Here is a 19,503-nt window from a genome sequence, read left to right on the forward strand (position 1 = left end):
AAGTCTTGAGGCTCAAAAAGTAGCCTCCAGGAAATTCATCTGTCTAAACTCGATTACATTTTGCATCCTAAAGCATAATAGCAGTTTAACTTAACTTTGTACTATGATCTCCACTTCCACTACTGAGATTTGGTAAACAAACAGCCCATTATGATTCTGTAGGGTTCAATAAAATGCCGTTGAATGTCAAGCTTTGTCCAACTAGCTTTAAAACCAACAATACCAAAAACACAAACAAAAGATTTACCATCAGCTTTACCAAAAGAGTAGCTAAGCTTACAAAGATACCACATCTCAGGCTCTACCGCATGGAAACAATGCACGACAAATGTGAGTGAATTTCATATAGAAACAACTTTTATACTTTTGAAACAAAAGAAAGGACAGAGTATTGAGGACAGGGAATGTTACCGACCAGCTGTATGTACGACACAGGATTCCATTTTTGTATTTGCATACAGAGCCAAAAAAAAAACTTGTTATATGGGACTGAAAAAAATATTGTCTGCTTTATTCATATTTATCTGACCACTTTTGCATGTATTAACAGCCATTGTTTAATAACTGATTTTGCACAGAAAGACTTAGGAGCATGATCATTTTGATCAAAACTCATTTCCACTAAGGAAACAGTGCTTTATCTTTTTAAGAAACTCGAGTATTGAACTACTTGTAAATGAGATTTACTTGAATGTCTAGCTTGTAAATTGGGCTTGGCGAAGATACAGTACATTTGATGATCGACAACACTTTTAGTATATTTTTAGTATAGAATAAATCAGTAAAAGTGTCTACTCTTCCTCAAACCTCAGCTCAACTCTACTGTTTGTTCACTTTCATTAATGTCCAGCATTAACAAAGTTTCTTCTACTAAACTGTATGATAAATGCCCAGGTGAGTGGTCAAAGCTTTGGTGTCATGACAAACACTGCACAAACTCCTTTTTTCCATTTCTGATACAATGTATATAGGGCCTGTGAACAAGAGCAAACCTCCCACAAGCACCTTATACTACAGCACAAGATTTCAGGGTGTCATTCAGTTGCCACAAATAGACAGTTAAAGAGCAGATAAGAGCTTCAGAGAGGGCAGATAAAGAAGTTACAGAGTAAAAAAATGCAACAACAACAAAATGGGGAGTGGACAAGAACAAATTGCCATGATAAAAGAACACTGTCTAAAATCAAAATAATGTAGTAAAGTAAATACAAGATAATACATAGTGCATTTTTCCCCAACTTGAAGCTGCAATCATATAGCCAGCACCTATTACTGACAGCACCCATCAATGACAGCTCAACCCCCCCCCGCAATTCTTCTCTCCCAAAGGTAGCTTTATCATCCTGCATTGCCATGACCTACATGTCTACTCAACAGCAGAAACATTGGTATTACACTAACCAGACCCCCTCTTGCACCAAAGCCTGTCACCCAGGCTCCAGGCAGGATAACAAGCTTTCAAAGCACATTAATGAGCAGATATGTCTGACCATGAGAGCAATCATATAGCTCAAGTGAGTCAAAATGGGAAAAACAGGCTGAGATTGAGAAGTGACATGATGGACTAAAGGAGAAAGAGAAGATGAACAGTCGACTGTACCTTTCATAGTTTCCCTGCTTCCAGTTGTTCTTTGTGGAACAGATTATCCAGCAAAAGTCACAGAAACAACAGCAAGGATGAAAGAGATAGAAGGGACATGGCGAGAGGAACAGACAGAGAAGGAGTGAGACTGCCAGAGGGTGAGGACTGGAAGGACTAGGAGTCACATGACCAGACTGGAAGCTACTGGCGGCTCACCAGCAACCACAGCCCACAAAACCACAGGGTGGGTTTGGCGGTGACAAGAGTGTTGGCCTGTTTAGGCAGTAACTAAGACGCAGTTGAAGAGTGAACCTGGCATCTGGGAGTAGGTCACTAGGATCCTAGCCAGGGGACTTGCACCTGGAGTCTGACAACACTAACGGACACTACAAGAGTGATGAACAGAAATGGGAATCTGTCCTAATGAGCTCCAACGAAAAAAATGAGGATGAATGGGTGGGAGGAGGGGCTGGACCGAATCACCCAGCAGAGATAGGAAGGGCCTTAATTGTCTGTCAAAACCTCACTTGAGCTGTACTGCAGAAAAGACTGGCAACTAACTGACGATGGCCCCACATATTCTGTCACTTGCTGGTAAGCTCCAATAATTCCAAGCTGAAATTCCACTTTTACAGTTTTGTGTCTTTCAAGTTTTGAAGTTTACAGTTTCATTTGATTACAGTGAAAGAAACTGGTCACTTATTTCATGTTTGACAATAATATTCCCTAAAGTTGGGCTGGCTCCAAATAGTCCTTTGGGGGATGACTGCACAGTGAGGATGATACAGGAACCCATATACAATAAAGGCAACGCCTGTGCTTCTTATTTGACAGCGATCAATGAAATGCATTGTTTGCGACTACTTAATAAATATGATTAATAAAAATGGCTATTATGCATGATTACATTGAATTCTCAGCATTTTGAAACTGTAGACTGTCCTTTGGGGGCACCTAAAAGCTCTTCTGGGGACACCAAAAAATCCTCAGTGAGTGAGTGTTTGACTGCCACCACAGTACTGTATAGCACAGAGCTGTCCATTTACCCATTCAGCAGACATGTATCAACATCAGCCTTTAGTTAGAGCTGTGTTGTTGTACGCCCTTTATATCTCTGGAGATGTCCTCTTTAGTTAAATATCTGTTTCAACTAACAAGTGTCTGTTATTTGAGAGAGAGAACAGTGGAAATATCTGAGCTTTTTGGTAAAACAGCTACTAGCTGAGTTTGTGTACTAAACAACAAACTATAAGACTAAATAAAGAGGCATAAAACTTGAAGGGACAATCAAGTTTTATGCCTCTTTACTTTTTCCATGGCTTTGTCTCTAGGAATACAGACATCTCATCTCCTGTTAATGCAAAAATAGTGATTATTATAGCGTTAATTTGATCCTGAAAACTGTGCAGTGATGGTAGTATTTCACTGCACGCTTTAAAGACTTGTTGTGTAGCTGCAACCAAGGAGGAACTTCCAACATAATACTGTAAGAGGAGAACAGTTACCAGCTGATACTGGATACTTCAATGACAAATATCGACCAGATGTTGAAGCAAACAGGCTCTAAAGAGCATTTGGACAAGTGATTGTTGAACAAGAAAATTTGCAAGGGGAACAGTTTATGGTTTCAGTCAAACTAGGCTAAGGAGAAACCCAGGATGACACAACCAGGAAGACAGTGAGCAGATGTGACAGGCAGAACAAATAAAAGGTAACAGACAGCAGCTGAAAAAACACTTCATATTTACATAGAATACTGGGCTTTCTTTGGCCAGGAGAACCACTACGGATGATTTTTGTCTGGCAGCCTAGTCAGCAGATGGAAATACTTCATGAGATTAGTAATAAATAAGCAGGTTTCACTGATGTAGTGAGCAGCTCTGTAATTGTGCATCAAGGTTACATACACAGCCATGACTGCTACCATCTCAGGCATCCTGCACAAATGCTTTCCTATAAAAGGCCAGTTGTAAGCTCCAGAGTGGCAGCAGACCAAGAACGGTGATAAGCAGCACCAGGTGGAGGTGAGAGTCCCTGTACGTCTGCCAGCTCAACACAGTCACCCTATCAGATTGTCTCACTTTATGATGACTCCCTCTTTGATTCATCACCCACTTCTGCTCAGTTCAAACGGGCTAGACATGAGGAGGCGGGGGTAGGAACACCTGGAGACACCTGATCACATCACACACTCAGCTACGTCAGGGTCTACTTTTTTCTTCATCAAACTTAAATTTTTATTGGATGATGGGAATGGGGAGCTCCAGATGGGTGGGGATTTTATTTTTCATAGCACAGGACAAACAGCATCAGACTGTCACTCAGACATAACTGAGTAACCCCAATTTAAAATCTTTGTATTCAAACAACTGGCCCAACCGATTTGCAACCACTATTTGATTCACCCCTGCTGTCACTGAGTATCCTGTTTCAGCATGAGTCAGGTCTATCTCATATAGTCCTGTAAGCAACAAGCCTCATCAGGAGCCAAGTCTGAATCTCTCACTAACATATACAAGGCAAACAGGATATAGAAAAACTACATGCATAAGAAAACTTGATGGGTAAATGTCAAAAACCGTTTGGTAATAAGAATGTACAGTTGACACACAACACACACATGTTCCTGATTTGAAGAGGGAGTCATGTGGGTGGATTTGGTGATGGAGTGTTTATTTGTGTTGGAGGTGGGTCAGTGTACATATGGAGTCCATAGGAGTTTGGGGAGCGGAGGAGTAAATTATAGTTTGAGCATACAGGAGGAAGTTGAAGGAAACTTGTCAGTAGTTGTTACTTTGCGCCTCTCAAATGTGTATCGAGTCAGGGTTTAAAGGATAAATTTGTGTCTTTTGCCCTGCAAAGTAATGAGAAGCAAAAGCTCTGTCAAACAGAAGGCCGCTGCAGATTCAGCTAATATTTTTCTTCAGAATTTACTCCACAAGTCTCTTTTATATGGACAAACTGTTTTCACTGTCATCTGAAACATTGTTATTAGGGAAACGCTGATTATAGCAGCTATAAAAATCAACAAATTATTAGGGCTGGGGCCATAATGCGTTAATTTCGATTAATTAATTAATTAATTAATTACAGTGACAATAACGCGTTAAAAATATTAATGCAATTAATTGCATCCTCCTCAGTTCCCTCATTTCTGTCACACTGGTAACGCTGATGAACACTCCAGCCCAGTAGGTGGCGGTAATGAACCTGAAGTCTGTTTGTAGCCATGAAAAAGAAGCACAGGAAGGACTGAGTGAAGTCAGGCACTGGTGAACAGTGAAGGAAGACAAGATTGAGCTTGTTTGGCAGAAATTTTCCTTTTAAAAATCTTCCCGATGGCAGCTTGGATAAAAGCCTGGTTGTGTGCAAATTGTACAACAAAGAGTTTTCTGATCACTGCGTCATTTCAAGCCGACGGTATCACCTCAATGTGAAACATGTTGCTGTTAGCACCACAGCTAACGTTAGCTACGAGTTATGCTAACGGTGTAGCCATCCCATAATAGACCACTTTTCTAGACAGTGCTTGAGTTTACAGAAAGTCTTAAAATGTTGAATAAAATCGCTATAATTGCACTTAGATTTGCAGTAATCTGTGAGTGTAGCAGACATGAAAAATGCAGATAAATAGAAATGAAACATTTTTGTGGTTTAAGTTTTTACTCCGTCGAGGCTCTGCCTCCTTGGAGGAGGAATAACCTAAACAACAAAAATATCTCTTTTAATAACTTCATTATAAACTTTTTGTTTATGAAAAAAATTACATAAATAAAAACTGATATTCTTATAAAAAGAACCATCAAAATTCCACCATTTATCAGACCCAGAAAAGATGAAAACAGAATGAATCTCTGGATTTTCAACTTTCTGAAGCTCCTTGAACTACTTATGCTGATTTTATGTGCCATACAGTGGAAAAAAACAACTAAATTCAGGCTTTAAGTTATCAAAATCACTTTTTTCTACATGTCCCATTTTCCTTTTTTAAAATAAATTTTAAATTATAAACACGTATATGTCTATTTATTGATTCAACTGTCAACCACAATTTTATTTGAATTGGAAAAACTTCATTTATTGTGTCAAATATTGCTATTTAGCAAAACTGCAATTATTGCGATTAATTAATTACAAAGCCTGTAATTAATTAGATTAAATTTTTTAATCACGTCCACCACTACAAATTATACATAGGTGTATTACAGATAAGAGTGATAACAAAAAGTACTGTTAATATACTCAAATTCTCTTTTGAAATAAAGCTTGAATGTTGACTTGGACGTTAACATGAACACAAGCAGGAAAACTGTTAAATATGGTAACTTCAAAATGGTGTGAATTCAACATAAATTGAAGTAGAGCTACTTGTAAGAATTGGGGGTCAACTGATCATTGGCCTTATTGTTATCAGATCCCATATTCAGCATTTCCTGATTTAAAGGTATTACTATTGTATTTAAAACACATTCCAAATAAAATAAATTAATTCCAAAATGCACTATTTTGGCAGCCTCCTCTTTCAATCTGTAGTCAGCACTCTGATTTCATTGCACTGTCTGACAGGTTACAAAACACAGTAACAGCTTATCAACACCTATGGATAAATGTTAAAAAGTTCTCTTTTAATTAAACAGATGAGAAATATAAATAAACAAATATATTTCAACAAAGCTTTGTCCTGGAGTTAGTGGTATTTCAAAATTCATTTTTACTACAAATGCACATTGGTTCAAAACACTGTTCATCAACACATTATCAGTATTGGCATCCCCACCCCTTCAAAAAAAGTCAACTCATTGTAAGATTGGCAAACAACAAAAAGCTAACAACAGAAGCTAACAGGAGAGCCAAAGAGATGTCAGCCGAACACACAAGCACACGGTCCTGAGAGGAGGTATACCATGAGAACACTAAGAGGACAATAAATAATCTGATATAGCTGGAATAAACACGATGGTCCGAATACATCAGGGTCTCCAGAAAAGCACTCAGTGCACTGTCACTCACTCACTGACTCTATTAGGCCAGTCAAGTCTCTGTATGTGTGCATGTACTTGGCAACTCACTGCCTGTTGTGTCAACAAAACAGCTGCTGAAGTCTAATCTTCATAACATCTAGAAGGACATTCAACACAAACAGCAGAAGGTTTGTCCATCAGTGCCAATCAGAGTGATTGATTATTTATATTACAATATCGTGTCATCAGCGCGAATTTCCCACATAATTACTTTTGTTTTGAAATTACCTGGAAATACAATACAAGCTCAGTCTACCGCCAACAAATCTCACACAACCCCAACGGTGCAGCAGCAGCAGGAGAAACCACACTATAAATTTTAACTGGCTGTTGTGAGTTACATCACCCAGGTATCCAAGGAAGACAAAAAAGAATGTCAGCTCTGCAGAGGGCAAGTTTGTTTGTGTGCCAAGCTCCCCTTAGTGGTGCAGAGTAAGGTGGGCAGAGAAGAAACTGACAAAGGAGGCAATGAAAACTGTTGGGCCCAGTTCCTGCAGGTTGTTAAAGACTAGTAGAGCAGACCTTTAGCTAACAGACAGAGAAATATGGGGCTCTTCAGCAGGAGACTTGACATCACCTTAAACTCAGCTCCCCTAATGGGAGAACCTAGAAACAGCTTATGGGAAAAAACATGTATGATCACAATGGTAAGACTGAGAGTTCATTTTGGGACTTGTGCATTTATGGCACTTCTTGCTGAGAGTTTGATTAGAAAAATAACATCAGTCTTATATCTCTATGATAAATACGGAGCTAGATCAGAAGGAAACAGCTTGGTGGTTCTGGTCCTGTCCAATGCTCCAAAATCAGTAAATAAACAGACTTTTCAGTAACATAGTGAAATTTTCCAAATGCTACTCAAAGGAAATCTAGGGAAGCCACTGAACTTGCTGGGTTTCTTGTGCAAGGTCTTCACTCTACTATGTGAAGTGCCTTGAGATGCTGTATATTGTGAACTGATGATTTATAAATAAGCTAAATTGAACTGAACTGAAACATGTATTGTGGACATACATAATATTTTATGGTCTTGACATTAGAATGCAAAGTGCCCTGAGATGGCATATGTTGTATAAACAAAACTGAACTGGTTTAAATAAAATGTAATCAGATGTTTTATATCTTCTACATCTGTAGGAATAACAGCCAGTAACATTAAATCTTCTATGTTTGTTTCTATGCAAGGATATAGCAAGATAATGATTTCTGGATAGGAAAGTTCTGGATATTTTACAAAACACTAAACGTGTAATTTATGTGAATATAACTATTTAAAACAGATTTAATGATCTGAGCTTCTTTCATTATGGCATAAAAATGTACAACCCCCACAAAGATAGTAAAACAAGACATAATGTAAAGTAAATGTTTGCAAAAGTAATACTATCAAAACCACACTAAAAACTGGAAGTTAAATAAAGTGAGTCCAAATCTACTTAAAATAGCTATTGGAAAATAAGACATTATAAAATCTATGACCACAAACAACACACACACACAAGCTGAGCATTAGCTGTTACCATAGTGTGAAGTGTAAAGTTTGGCATTGTCTGCACAGCCTGTCTGTTGTTGATTCACCTCCTCATAGCTGCACATGATGCCACTGACAAATGATTCCCACCGACAAGTCAACCAGCCAAACAGAGAGAGGCCCTCTAAAGCTCAGCCAATGTCTGGCTGACCCCAGGAAACACAGGGGGTGTGTATATGTGCCTGTTTTACAGTATGTCCTATTGGCTGCACCATATGATCAGCTTTCTTAATGTCCCATGAAACACTTCTAAAGAGTCAGTTTTTTTTTTTTTTTTGGTGAGCACAAATGGACTCAGCTGATGTACTTACAAGAGGACCACTGAGACAGTAGAGTTCAGCTTTCTTCCTCCAGTGTCCACGCCTCTGGACGCCACCTGGTCCTGAAACAACAAATCATTAACTTAGTCACCAGTGTGCTGGGGATTTCAACTTCATATTAAAGCTGTGTCTGCTGTATGCTCACTTATTCCTCTTAGACAGAGAAAGTGCAGAACACAATTTCAGACCAGTCCACTGGTGAAGTTTCAAAAAGGCACTAATGAATAAAACTGATAAATGCTGACTATATGGACACGAGTGAAAAAGTGCTGCATACTTCAATGTTTATCAAAATATCTAAATATGCATTAAAAAAAATTGCTGTCCTGGTGAATTACCACAAGTCATTAAAGTGCAGACAGAAAATTCTGAATCTGAATGAACCAAACATTTACAAAAGCTATTCACCTATCAAATGCATGTAAATTAATGTGCAACAATACAGTATTGTTCCCATGACCTACATCTCTTATACCCACTCTATATAGGGAAAATCCCATTGAATGTAGGGCCTGTGACCCAGTGGCATGGCTGCCCTGCTTAGAGTACACTTAAGACTCAACAACAGCACCTCAGCAATTACAGGTACACAATAAGACACACATGCTAAACAATTAACTTGTGTGTGCCATAAACATTGGGATTTGTGGTGAAGTTTCTTTATTCCTCAGGTATTTCACTATATTATACAGTCATAATTTGATTTTATGAATACCATATGTACATAGTGTATATGATAGTTTAAAAATGTCAGACGTAAAATACGATGGCATTAGAGCTTTAAAAATAAGTTCATTTATCAGTCTGCAGAAGAATGTTAACTGATTCACTGTTTAAAAGGGAAACTTGTCAATTATGCTAATGTAAAGCTGAAACTACAGAAGTTTTAAAATACTGACAAATTTTGCAATCATAATGCCTCCCACAAATAAGGAGAAAATTGACAGATATTCTTCTCAAGTGTCGGACATGCACGCACTACAAGATTTGGAAACAATGGCATATCATAGGGCTGGGCGATATGGCCTCAAAAAAAAATCTTCGATTTTTTCACAAAAAATCCCGATTCACGATTTATCCGACTTTTTTTTAACCCCCTACCTAATCTCTGCACACTTAAGTCCAGTCTACTTTATGCAATGAGCTGCAGCCCTCTCCAGGTAAACACAACGGATCGCAGCGGGAAACGCACCGCAACCGGACCAGCATGCGACATGCGGGGCATTTCCTGCTGCGATCCGGTGTGTTTACCTGGAGAGGGCTCCAATGTGCCTCAAATGATAATAATCATGAGATATAAATGTGTCAAGGTGACAGTAGGAGGCCAGTCCTGACTTTACAGCAGATTAACTCATCATGTTAGCGTCGCTGCTCTGGATTTGTATCGTTAGTGCAGAAATGTGGCTCTCTCCTGTATGCTGCCTGGCAAGTTAATGTCCGATCTGCTCCATCTCTGTGTCGCCCTCCCCGTTATTGGTTATTGACTATGACACCCTATCAGTGGTATTGACAAGTGTACTATGATCACATGTTGGTAATTCATACAGTGTAAAGTGAAAACTGACCAATTGCTTTGCGATGATTGTTTGAGTACTAATCAGTTTCCTAATGTTGACTTTACATTTGTCTATAGGACCAAATACTTACAAACTTTCTGTTCAGTCAGTGTTGTGGTGAGCTTACCTGCATTTTTTTTCTTTTTGCTGATTAAATTTTTAACCAGAGAACTAGAGATCTACTATCTATCGCATAATGGATGCGGCGTGCGGAGATCCCACGCATTGTGAAACTGTCCTCAAACTTCTAAACTAGGCGTCAGTGACCTAAAACGAGGACAGATTCAGCTGCTGCTAGATTATTTCTCGCCTCAAATGCTTTCAGAAATACTTTTCGCTGACGTTTTTGAAATAAAAGGGAAAATTTGCGGCCGAGCCGCTGTGTTTATCCGACTCATCTGCAGGACTGTCCAGCTGAAAGCTCGGTGACGTCACCACGTAGCGGCCTGCTGTTGCTCAGCGCTGTCATGTGACCATGTCGTGGTCCGCTAGTCACCGCCCGCCGGCCGTGTGATTTTCAGATGCGGTGCGTTGCCGTGCGGGAAAATAGCATCTAGTGGACACGCACCTTTAGATCTGCAACGCTCGCCGCCATGTTGTTTGTGTATCAAGTGCGGGGGGGAGGGGGCGCGCACTCTGAACTACGGGAGCCCAGCAGGCAGGCGCTGGTGGCGGATGTTGATGAGAAAATCGATTTTCATTAAAACAAATCGACATTAAGTACAAAGTCGAATTAATCGATAAAATCGATTTATCGCCCAGCCCTAGCATATCATACCTTACAGTATAACAAGAATGTCCCAAAGTAGTATTTTTGCTTTGAGCCAATCTGAGTCATTTGTTATTTAGTATCTGCCAGTACCAAGTCCAAACCCACTGCCATTTTCCTAGAAAATAAACACTTCAATTCAATTCAATTTTATTTATATAGCACCAATTACAATTCAAACAGTCTCAAGACGCTTTACAGAACCCACATGCCTGAACCCCCAGAGCAGCCCTAAGGCGACAGTGGCAAAGAAAAACACCCTTTTAATGGGAAGAGTACAACAATATAGTTGTATATATATACACACAAGAGTTCAAGTACGTTAACATTATTAAAATCAATCCGATGGATATGCTTGACACCTGAGAGCATTGTGGGAGTTTATCTAGCAACAGACAACATGACAGACACTTCGATGACACTTAATGTTCTCCGGCTGGGATCAAAGAAATAGGCTTGAAAAGTGAGAAAAGTCCTGTAAGTGCAAAAAAATATAGAAATCGCCTCCAATCCAGATATTTGACATTAGCTCAAAACATCCCTCGATATCCTATCATGCCAGAGAGAGCAATCAGGGAGCAGTTCACCATCTCACTGGATTTTATGGGGAAGCAGAGATTTCAGTTCTAATATCTGTCACTAATGTAATGTTCAAGTACTACAATACAGGGTTATTCAAAAAGAATGAACAGATATCATTATGCAATATTTTAATAAGGAAAAGCAATAGAAAACTCCAGCCAAGTCACAAGTATTCTACTCACAATCAATTTTTATTTCCTGTCTTACAAGTAGGGCTGCAGCTATCAATTATTTTAGTAATCGAGTAGTCTATCGATTATTCTGTCGATTAATCGAGTAATCGGATTCCGCACTAAGCATGTGCGCATTACATAATCAAAAGCTGAAGTGAGTGCGCTGTGCAACAGAAATAACCATCCTGGACACCCACTCTACTTCCCATTGGCTAGTGATATTAGTTTGGTTGAGTGCAAAAGCTGGTTCCCCTCATTCCATTGGTAGATTGGCAATGTCCTGTTATTTTTTTCGAGCCAAACGCCGGCGCTGCATGCTGGAATTCCGGCACGGTGCCTGAATACTTACAGAAAGCATACAGTGAAGGTACGTGTCCACTAGATGCGTTTTTCCCACATGTAAACACGCCGCATCTGAAAATCGCATGCACGGTGGACGGTCACTAGCAGACTACAACACTGTCACATGACAGCGCTCCAGCGTGCCACTATGTGGTCACGTAATGACCGAGCTTGTCAGCTTGACAGTCCAGCAGCTGCGTCGGATAAACATAGCGACTCGGCCGCAAACTTTCTCTTTTATTTCAAAAACACTTCAGGGAAAAGTATTTCTGAAAGCATTTGAGGTGAGAAATAAGCTGTGCAGTAGCTGAATCTGTCCTTGTTTTAGTTCATCGAGGCTACTTTAGACGACCGTTTAGACCGTGGACTAATCCTGCCGTAAACAATAGAAAAGCTGCGCTGGTTAAAATAGCATCTTCCCGTCAAATTTACGGACCCGGTTTGTATCGAATGAAGTCTGGGTCCGGTCTCGGACCGCAGTCCGCCATTACGTGACCTGGGGTCTAGCATGTAGTTGATTAAACGAAGCCTCGATTCAGAGAATTTTGCCTCGAGGAATTTTAGTAATCAAATGACTCGAATAACTCGAGGAATTGTTTCAGCCCTACTTACAAATGTTCAATGTGGCGACCACCTGCAACACAGGCAACATCAATGCCACAGGAGAATTCCTCCCAGATGGGTATCAGCATATCACCATCCACTGAGTTGATCCTTGTTATTCGAGGGTCATCAAGGTTAGTGGGTAGCAGTGGAACATAAACGTGTGAAGTGACGAGAAATTCTCTGATATCACCTGAGTCAGTGCTGGATATGTCCAATGCTTCCAAAGTATGAAAATAATAAGTTAGCAGCAGTTCTTACCAGATATCAGCTTCACAAAATGCTTTTGCAGCTAAAGAAAGATACAAAAGGACATATATGTACCCTTGTTGCTCATTCCACACTGGTGCAATATTTTTTGCTTATATCCACACATTGCTGCTCAATCAGACAGATGAGGCGAACTGTAATTACCTCTGCTTTTTGGCTTTATTAGACAAAGCAGTAAAATGAACCTACTCTTGAATTTACAAGTACACAACTCAGAGCAGCTTCTTGTACAGGGAAAGAATCTCAGGGTTCAAACATATGCTTGCTTTCAAAAAGAAGTGATCTGGAACATAATATGGATGTCAATCCAACAGGACGCACAGCCACTTAAAAGCATGCTGGTGTGGATGTTTGCTTTGATTTTCCTGTGCTGACTGCTCTAAATTACAGAAATTCAAAGTACAGAAACATTCACTCAGAATCTTTCAATTATTACTTATAGGGGGTTTTATTTTTGGTTCTTCAAACAACACTGTTTTTAATGACAACAACGCTAACCCAAAGTTTTTTATGAATATTTATGAGATTTTGGGAGATTGATTTACTGGCGGTGAACAAAAGAGGTGGGGCTGTTTTCAGGATTGTAGATCTATAAATCATTTGTGTTTAGCATGTTTTCTCTTTGATGTCATGGCAACCAAGCCCACCCAAACCGCACTTCCACGCCAGTTGATCAACAAACACTGACAAAAACACAGAACACATGCAAAAACTCCCATCTATGTTACAGGTGGAGCCTCATTTCATCAGCAGCACTGACCCATGTCTCCCAGCAGGAGAGACTCAATGAGCATCTGCTTCCAATCACTTCCAGTGGAGGGGGGATGGATGAGGTGTCCGTGGGAGGCAGTGGACCCATCAGACCCATCTGAAGTCCCAGCCCCAGCTCTACAGACCAGGGCCCCCAAAACAATGATGTAACACCCAAAAGGCTTATGTAACTAACCTCTGCTGGCAGTCTCACACGCTGAAACACAGAAGGTGGAGACCTTGGGAATACTCAATAAAAAAAGTACTCTTTACCATAGATCAGAGTGTACAAACATGCACTCAGACTACAACTGCACTCGCATACAATGAAACAGTAGAAGGCCAGTTGCACCAGCTGTTTGAAAGCTCAAGTTTAGAATAGCAAATATTCTGAGTCATAATCCACAAATAACTAAACAACAGAAGCACTCAGAGAGCACAGTACTCTGGCAAGGCTGCTCAGTCGTTGTATGGTTTCCGATGGATAAGTCCCGATCCGCAGCAGTGAAATCCAGTAGAATCGCAATCATGTGATCGTCTGCAGGCAGCTGACATAGTGTTCACCTGTTGTCATGGTTACAGTGACGCCATGTCACTATCTCACAATAATACAGAAATCTTTAATAAACCCGTGGATCCAGACTCTAAGCCGCATCACTGTCAAAACCTAATCAGGTGGTCCTCGTGTCATTTCTGACCTTTCCTCAAAATTTCATCCAAATCTGTTATTCCATTTCTGAGTAATGTTGCGCACAGACAAACAGAACGACAAACGTACGCCAGTCGTCACATAACTCCGCCATGTTCCTTGGTGGAGGAATAAAGCAGGCTGCATCACACAAACCAGTCCTTATGTAGGTTTAAGTTGTTGCTAAATATTTACACGTGGTGTCTATCAAACATGGAACTGCTGCATGCCGATAAGCAACCCAGCTATTTGGCTGCTAGAAGTATAACATGCAGCATATGGCCTATTTGAAACACAAAGATCAGCTAACTGAAAATGTACAATGAAAATGCAAAACGTAATAAAAAATGTCATGTCTTCCAACCTGAACTACTACATAAATCATTTGTTTCTATCTCGAAAAATGAAGCACAGGACTGTCATTTAGCACAGATATGTTTTGTCTCTGCTTGCTTAGGTTTAGGACAAAACTTTAACATCTTGGGATCTCTTTAAAGATAGACTCAGAAATCCTAACACAGTTTTGGTCAGATTCAGTGAAAACAAAAGAAAATATTTAGGTGAACAAAGAGGAGTTTCATCAGAATGACTACAATAATAAAGTTAAGGTAACGGAACAGTCAGGTTTAAAAGTTTTAATGACTATCTATGAGCCATCATCCACCCTGACTTTCTATATGGGCTATATGGTCCTGTAACTCCATCACATCAACTCCTCCTTTTTCCCCGATTATAATTACTCTGGCTACTAAACTGAAGTTATTTGGCCTTCAACACCTCAGAAACACACTGTCTAAACCAGGTGTGTCAAACTCATTTTAGTTGAGGTTCCACATTCAGCCCAATTTGATCTCAAGTGGGCCGGACCAGTAAAATCACAGCATAATAACCTCTAAATAACCACAACTCCAAATTATAATCACAGCTATCTGGAACTGAACAACGTAGTATTTTACTTTATGATCAAAACGACAAAAGTCAGACAAACAAAGACAAAAACCTCCACCAAAAACAAGACAAAATATTACAGAAACAAGACACAAAACGACAAAAACGAGAAAAAAATTACAAAATATGAAACAACCAACTCGAAACAAACAAAAAAAAGAAAAAATTAGAAAAAAGTTACAAAGTGGCAAAAAAATGACGATAAAACAATGCATAAAGTAAAATAAAGTTTAAAAAAATTTAAAGTAAAATACTAGATTGCTCATTGTTCTTTTGTTGTTTTGTGCATCGTTTTTATATTTTGTCTTGTTTTTTTCTCTTTTTGTCTGACTTTTTTCATTTGTCTAATGTTTTTGTCGTTTTGTGTTTCCTTTTTGTCTCTCTTGTGTTTTTTGTCTTATTTTTGTCATTTTATGTCTTGCTTTATTCGTTGTTTTGTGTATTGTTCAGTTCCAGATGAGTGTTTGGTGTCTTTATTGATACTCTGTGACCTGGAAGTTATAATGTCTAAATGATAAACTGAGACTGAATGTTGCTGAAATTGAGCTTATTTTTCTTAAGAAGTTTCAGGTTTTTCATGATGTTTTATAAAAATATAATTCCTTGAATGTGAACATTTTCAGAATGTACATTTTTGCACTAAAACAAAGGAAACATTTGGAGTTGTGGTTATTTATAGGTTATTATTCTGTGATTTTACTGGTCCGGTCCACTGGAGATCAAACTGGGCTGAATGTGGAACCTGGACTAGAATGAGTTTGACACCCCTGCACTAGAATAAGATTCCTTATATGAAGACTAGACATCTTATAGTGAGACTACATGTTTCTGGACAGCATTCTGCTGAAGTGGAGATAATATTTACCCACAGCTTAACGCCATCACACAGCTATTAGCACAGATGATTACAAAGTCCTACAACAGCAGACAGGTTGGAGCCTTAATCATCACTTTGATCTCACTCCAGTGGGATCCTCCATTGCTATTTCTGTCCAAAAGGAGACTGACACTTACGGATAGTGAACATTGTTTTTCACTTTTCGGATGTTGCTCCTTGTTCTGCAGGCTAACACCATGAGGATTTCAAGGTCAAGCTTTTTAGCCATAGTCACCTTTACGGGGGAATGAAAGCTAAGTATGTAACTTCTGAAACTACACCTTCTGAGCCAGTGTCAAAAACACTGCCAAGTTTTGATCAAAACTTAACATAACTCAATGTAGACAACAACATCAAGAGACAGAAACATGTCTGTTAATACTTGTGAGAACACCTGGGAGTTTTTTTAAATGGATCTGTATCCTCAGCAGGTAAAATTAAATGTGGTCTACCCTGGGAAAAACAGTACCAAAAGCTGGCAAAAGGAACTGATTCAGGGATAAGGTTTGATTTAAAAAATCTAAGACAAAGTGCAAAATTTAAGTTGATGGACTTGCTGAGTCTAAAAAGTAATTCCATTTTATGGCCATTAGAATGATCAAGTACAAGGTAGTTGAGTGTTGTCACAATCCCTCTGAGTTCACTGACCTCACAGCTTCTAGGCTTGGTGAAGGGGAATCGCTGCTAATTAGCTTCCCTATGCACTTCCAAGAGCGGAGAAAGAGCACAGAAGTAGCATTCCTAATTACTTGCAGGTTATTTATTTTGGCAGATTCCTAGCATGAGACTACCTGCCAAATAAGAAGGAAAGGAAAAAACACTTGGACAGTGCACTGTGTATGCATGTGGGTGTGTGTTTGTGTAAAGCACGTATGATTTGACGAAATGTGCATTTCAGCTGTAAGCATGTTCACCACTGGCTGCAGGAGATACTGAAGTGCAATAATATGTTTGCCATACACTGCTGCAAATCATGGTAATGTGCAGTTTGTTTTTAAGATAAAAGAAATTCATTGCAGCAGGATGTTTGCATTTACAGCGCCAAACCCCATGTGAAAAAATACATTTTAAAGTTGCTTTACTCATCAATGCGGATACAATACAAGTAAGAAATTTAATACTGACACCCCTGACTTTAAACTTTAATAGTTTAAGTCAGGGGTGTCAAACATCTGGCCTTCCAGAGGGTCCAATCCGGCCCGCTAGACGACTTTGTAAAGCGTAAAAATTTCAGAGAAGACATTAACTGCAGATTGTAAATTTGTAAAACTATAAATTTAAAATAATTTACAGACCATGACCAGTTGTTTTCAACATAAAGTAAAATATTATATTGTTCGTTGTTCTTTTGTCATTTTGTCTCATTTTTGTAATATCTAGTCTTGTTTTTGCAGTTTTTTGTCATTTGTCTCATGTTTTTGTCATTTTGCGTCCCGTTTTTGTCGTTTTGTGTTTCCTTTTTGTCTCGCTTGTGATTTTTGTGTTATTTTTGTCATTTTGTTTTGCTTCATTCGTTGTTTTGAGCATTTGTGTAATTTTTTTCTCATTTTTGTCGATTTTATTTTTTTGTCACTTTGTAACTTTTTTGTCTTTCAACTATTTTATTTCGTGTCGTTTGTCTCATTTTTTGTCATTTTGTGTCTCGTTTTTGTAATATATTTTATGAGAATGATGAATGGAGGCGCAATATTGCAGAAATTGAGCTTAATTTTCTTAAGAAATTTAATGTTGTACTGTAAAAATAGAATTCCTTAAATGTGAGTATTTTCAGAATGTATTTTTTGCACTAAAACAAAGGAAAAAAATTGGAAAAAAATCGTGGTTATTTACAGGTTATTAAGTTATGATTTTACTGGGTTGGCCCACTTGAGATCAAATTGGGTTGAATGTGGCCCCTGAACTAAAATGAGTTTGACACCTCTGGTTTAAGTAGTTGTCAGTATCTCCTAGTAAATTCGGCAGGTGGGTAATCTTCCATGAAACACTTCATCTGTGAATAGACTGCATTTTAGCATTTTGTTTGCAGCTGGTGACAGCCCGTGTAGTCTGTGTTTTTCAGAGAGAAAAAACAGTAAGAATGAAAGTCCAAATTTCACTGTAAATAACGCTGCATGTTATTTCGGATGCAGGTCGAAAGAGAGGCAATGGTATATTGATATCAGAAGTCGTATTCTCTGCTGAGCACCAGTATGATAACGTTTAATTACCAAATGTTTGGACGCAGTTTGTCTTTACATTCTCTACCTACAGAGCAGAACCAACGCCTGCTCCGTGCTGTGGTATTGGATGTCATGTGCAGTGTAACATAATATATATCTGGCACTGCGTCCTGCCTTCAGAGATATTAAAATAGTCTATTGTGTCCTTGTGTCTCTAGTTTCTCAAGTTGTCTAAGCGCAGACTCCACCTTTCACATTTCAGCCTTGAAAGCTGCTGTGGACGGTGTCTACTCACATGAACACACTCCACCTGTCCAAAGGAGGATGTGTTCACCTGGATGTACGAAGGCTCACGTGATTAACAAAAAAAAAAAAAAAAAGCAAACTTTAAAAAAAATATTTCCACTTTATCGTCAGAAAACACCACCCGGACAGTGCTAAGTGACATGAAACATTAGCAGCTGGCATGTTAAGTTGCACATTATCGTGTTAACAGACTTCTCTTTAAACTGCTTTCCGTTTGTCGCTGTTACAAAAACAACCAAGTTGATAAAAGTCCTTCGACACGTTGGAACAACAATATGGAGCTTCATTTACATGCACAAACATTCAGTGAAATTCACCTACCGACGCTGTCCAGGAGCAAATACGGAGCTTCTGAAGCTGTTGAAGCAGCAGCGAACACGGTGTTGGAGTATCCCGCCGACACACACCGACTGTCAGTCACACACAACCGCTGCTCAACTCCTCCACTACTGGAAGTTCACTGCAACTACACCACGAGCCTCCGGTTGAGGGTTTCACAATAAGAGGCGGATGGACGTGGCACTGATCTAGGTGTGTCAAACTCATTTCAGTTAAGAGGCCATTCAGCCCAATTTGATGTCTAGCGGGCAGGACCAATAAAATCACAGCATAAAAAAAACAACTTTGAATGTTTCCTTTGTTTAAGTGCAAAAAAGTACATTCTGAAAATGTTCACATTTAAGGAATTATCTTTTTACAAAACATTATGAACAGTCTGAAGTTTAAGAAAAATAAGTTAAATTTCAACAATATTATGCCTCAGTTGATCATTTAGACACTACAACTTACAGATTGCAGGGTGTCTACAAAGGTACAAAACATTTAGTCTCAGGTATCTGGAACTGAATAATATAGTATTTCCTTTATGATCAAAATGACAAAAAAACAAAAAAAACAAGAAAAGAGATTACAAAAATGAGACACAAAACAAAAAAACGAGACAAACAACATGAAACAAAACAAAAAAGAGACAAAAAATTAGACAAAAAAGTTATACAGGAACAAAAAAATGGACAAATGACAAAA

General features: G+C 38.9%; 1 protein-coding gene across 1 annotated transcript in view; it reads right to left on the minus strand.

The window, feature by feature from the left end:
- The window catches only part of svila (supervillin a), a 125,391-nt gene extending 106,463 nt beyond the window's left edge, over window positions 1–18,928 (minus strand). Inside the window, exons 1-2 of the mRNA XM_055006924.1 lie at window positions 18,799–18,928; window positions 8,446–8,516 (exon numbers count right to left, since the gene is read on the minus strand). The gene's annotated coding sequence lies outside the window, so the exon portion shown is untranslated. The remainder of the gene's footprint in view (window positions 1–8,445; window positions 8,517–18,798) is intronic.
- Between the last annotated feature and the right edge of the window lie 575 nt (window positions 18,929–19,503).

The sequence above is a fragment of the Amphiprion ocellaris genome, chromosome 22, assembly GCF_022539595.1.
Source record: "Amphiprion ocellaris isolate individual 3 ecotype Okinawa chromosome 22, ASM2253959v1, whole genome shotgun sequence".
Taxonomy (NCBI): Eukaryota; Metazoa; Chordata; class Actinopteri; family Pomacentridae; genus Amphiprion; species Amphiprion ocellaris.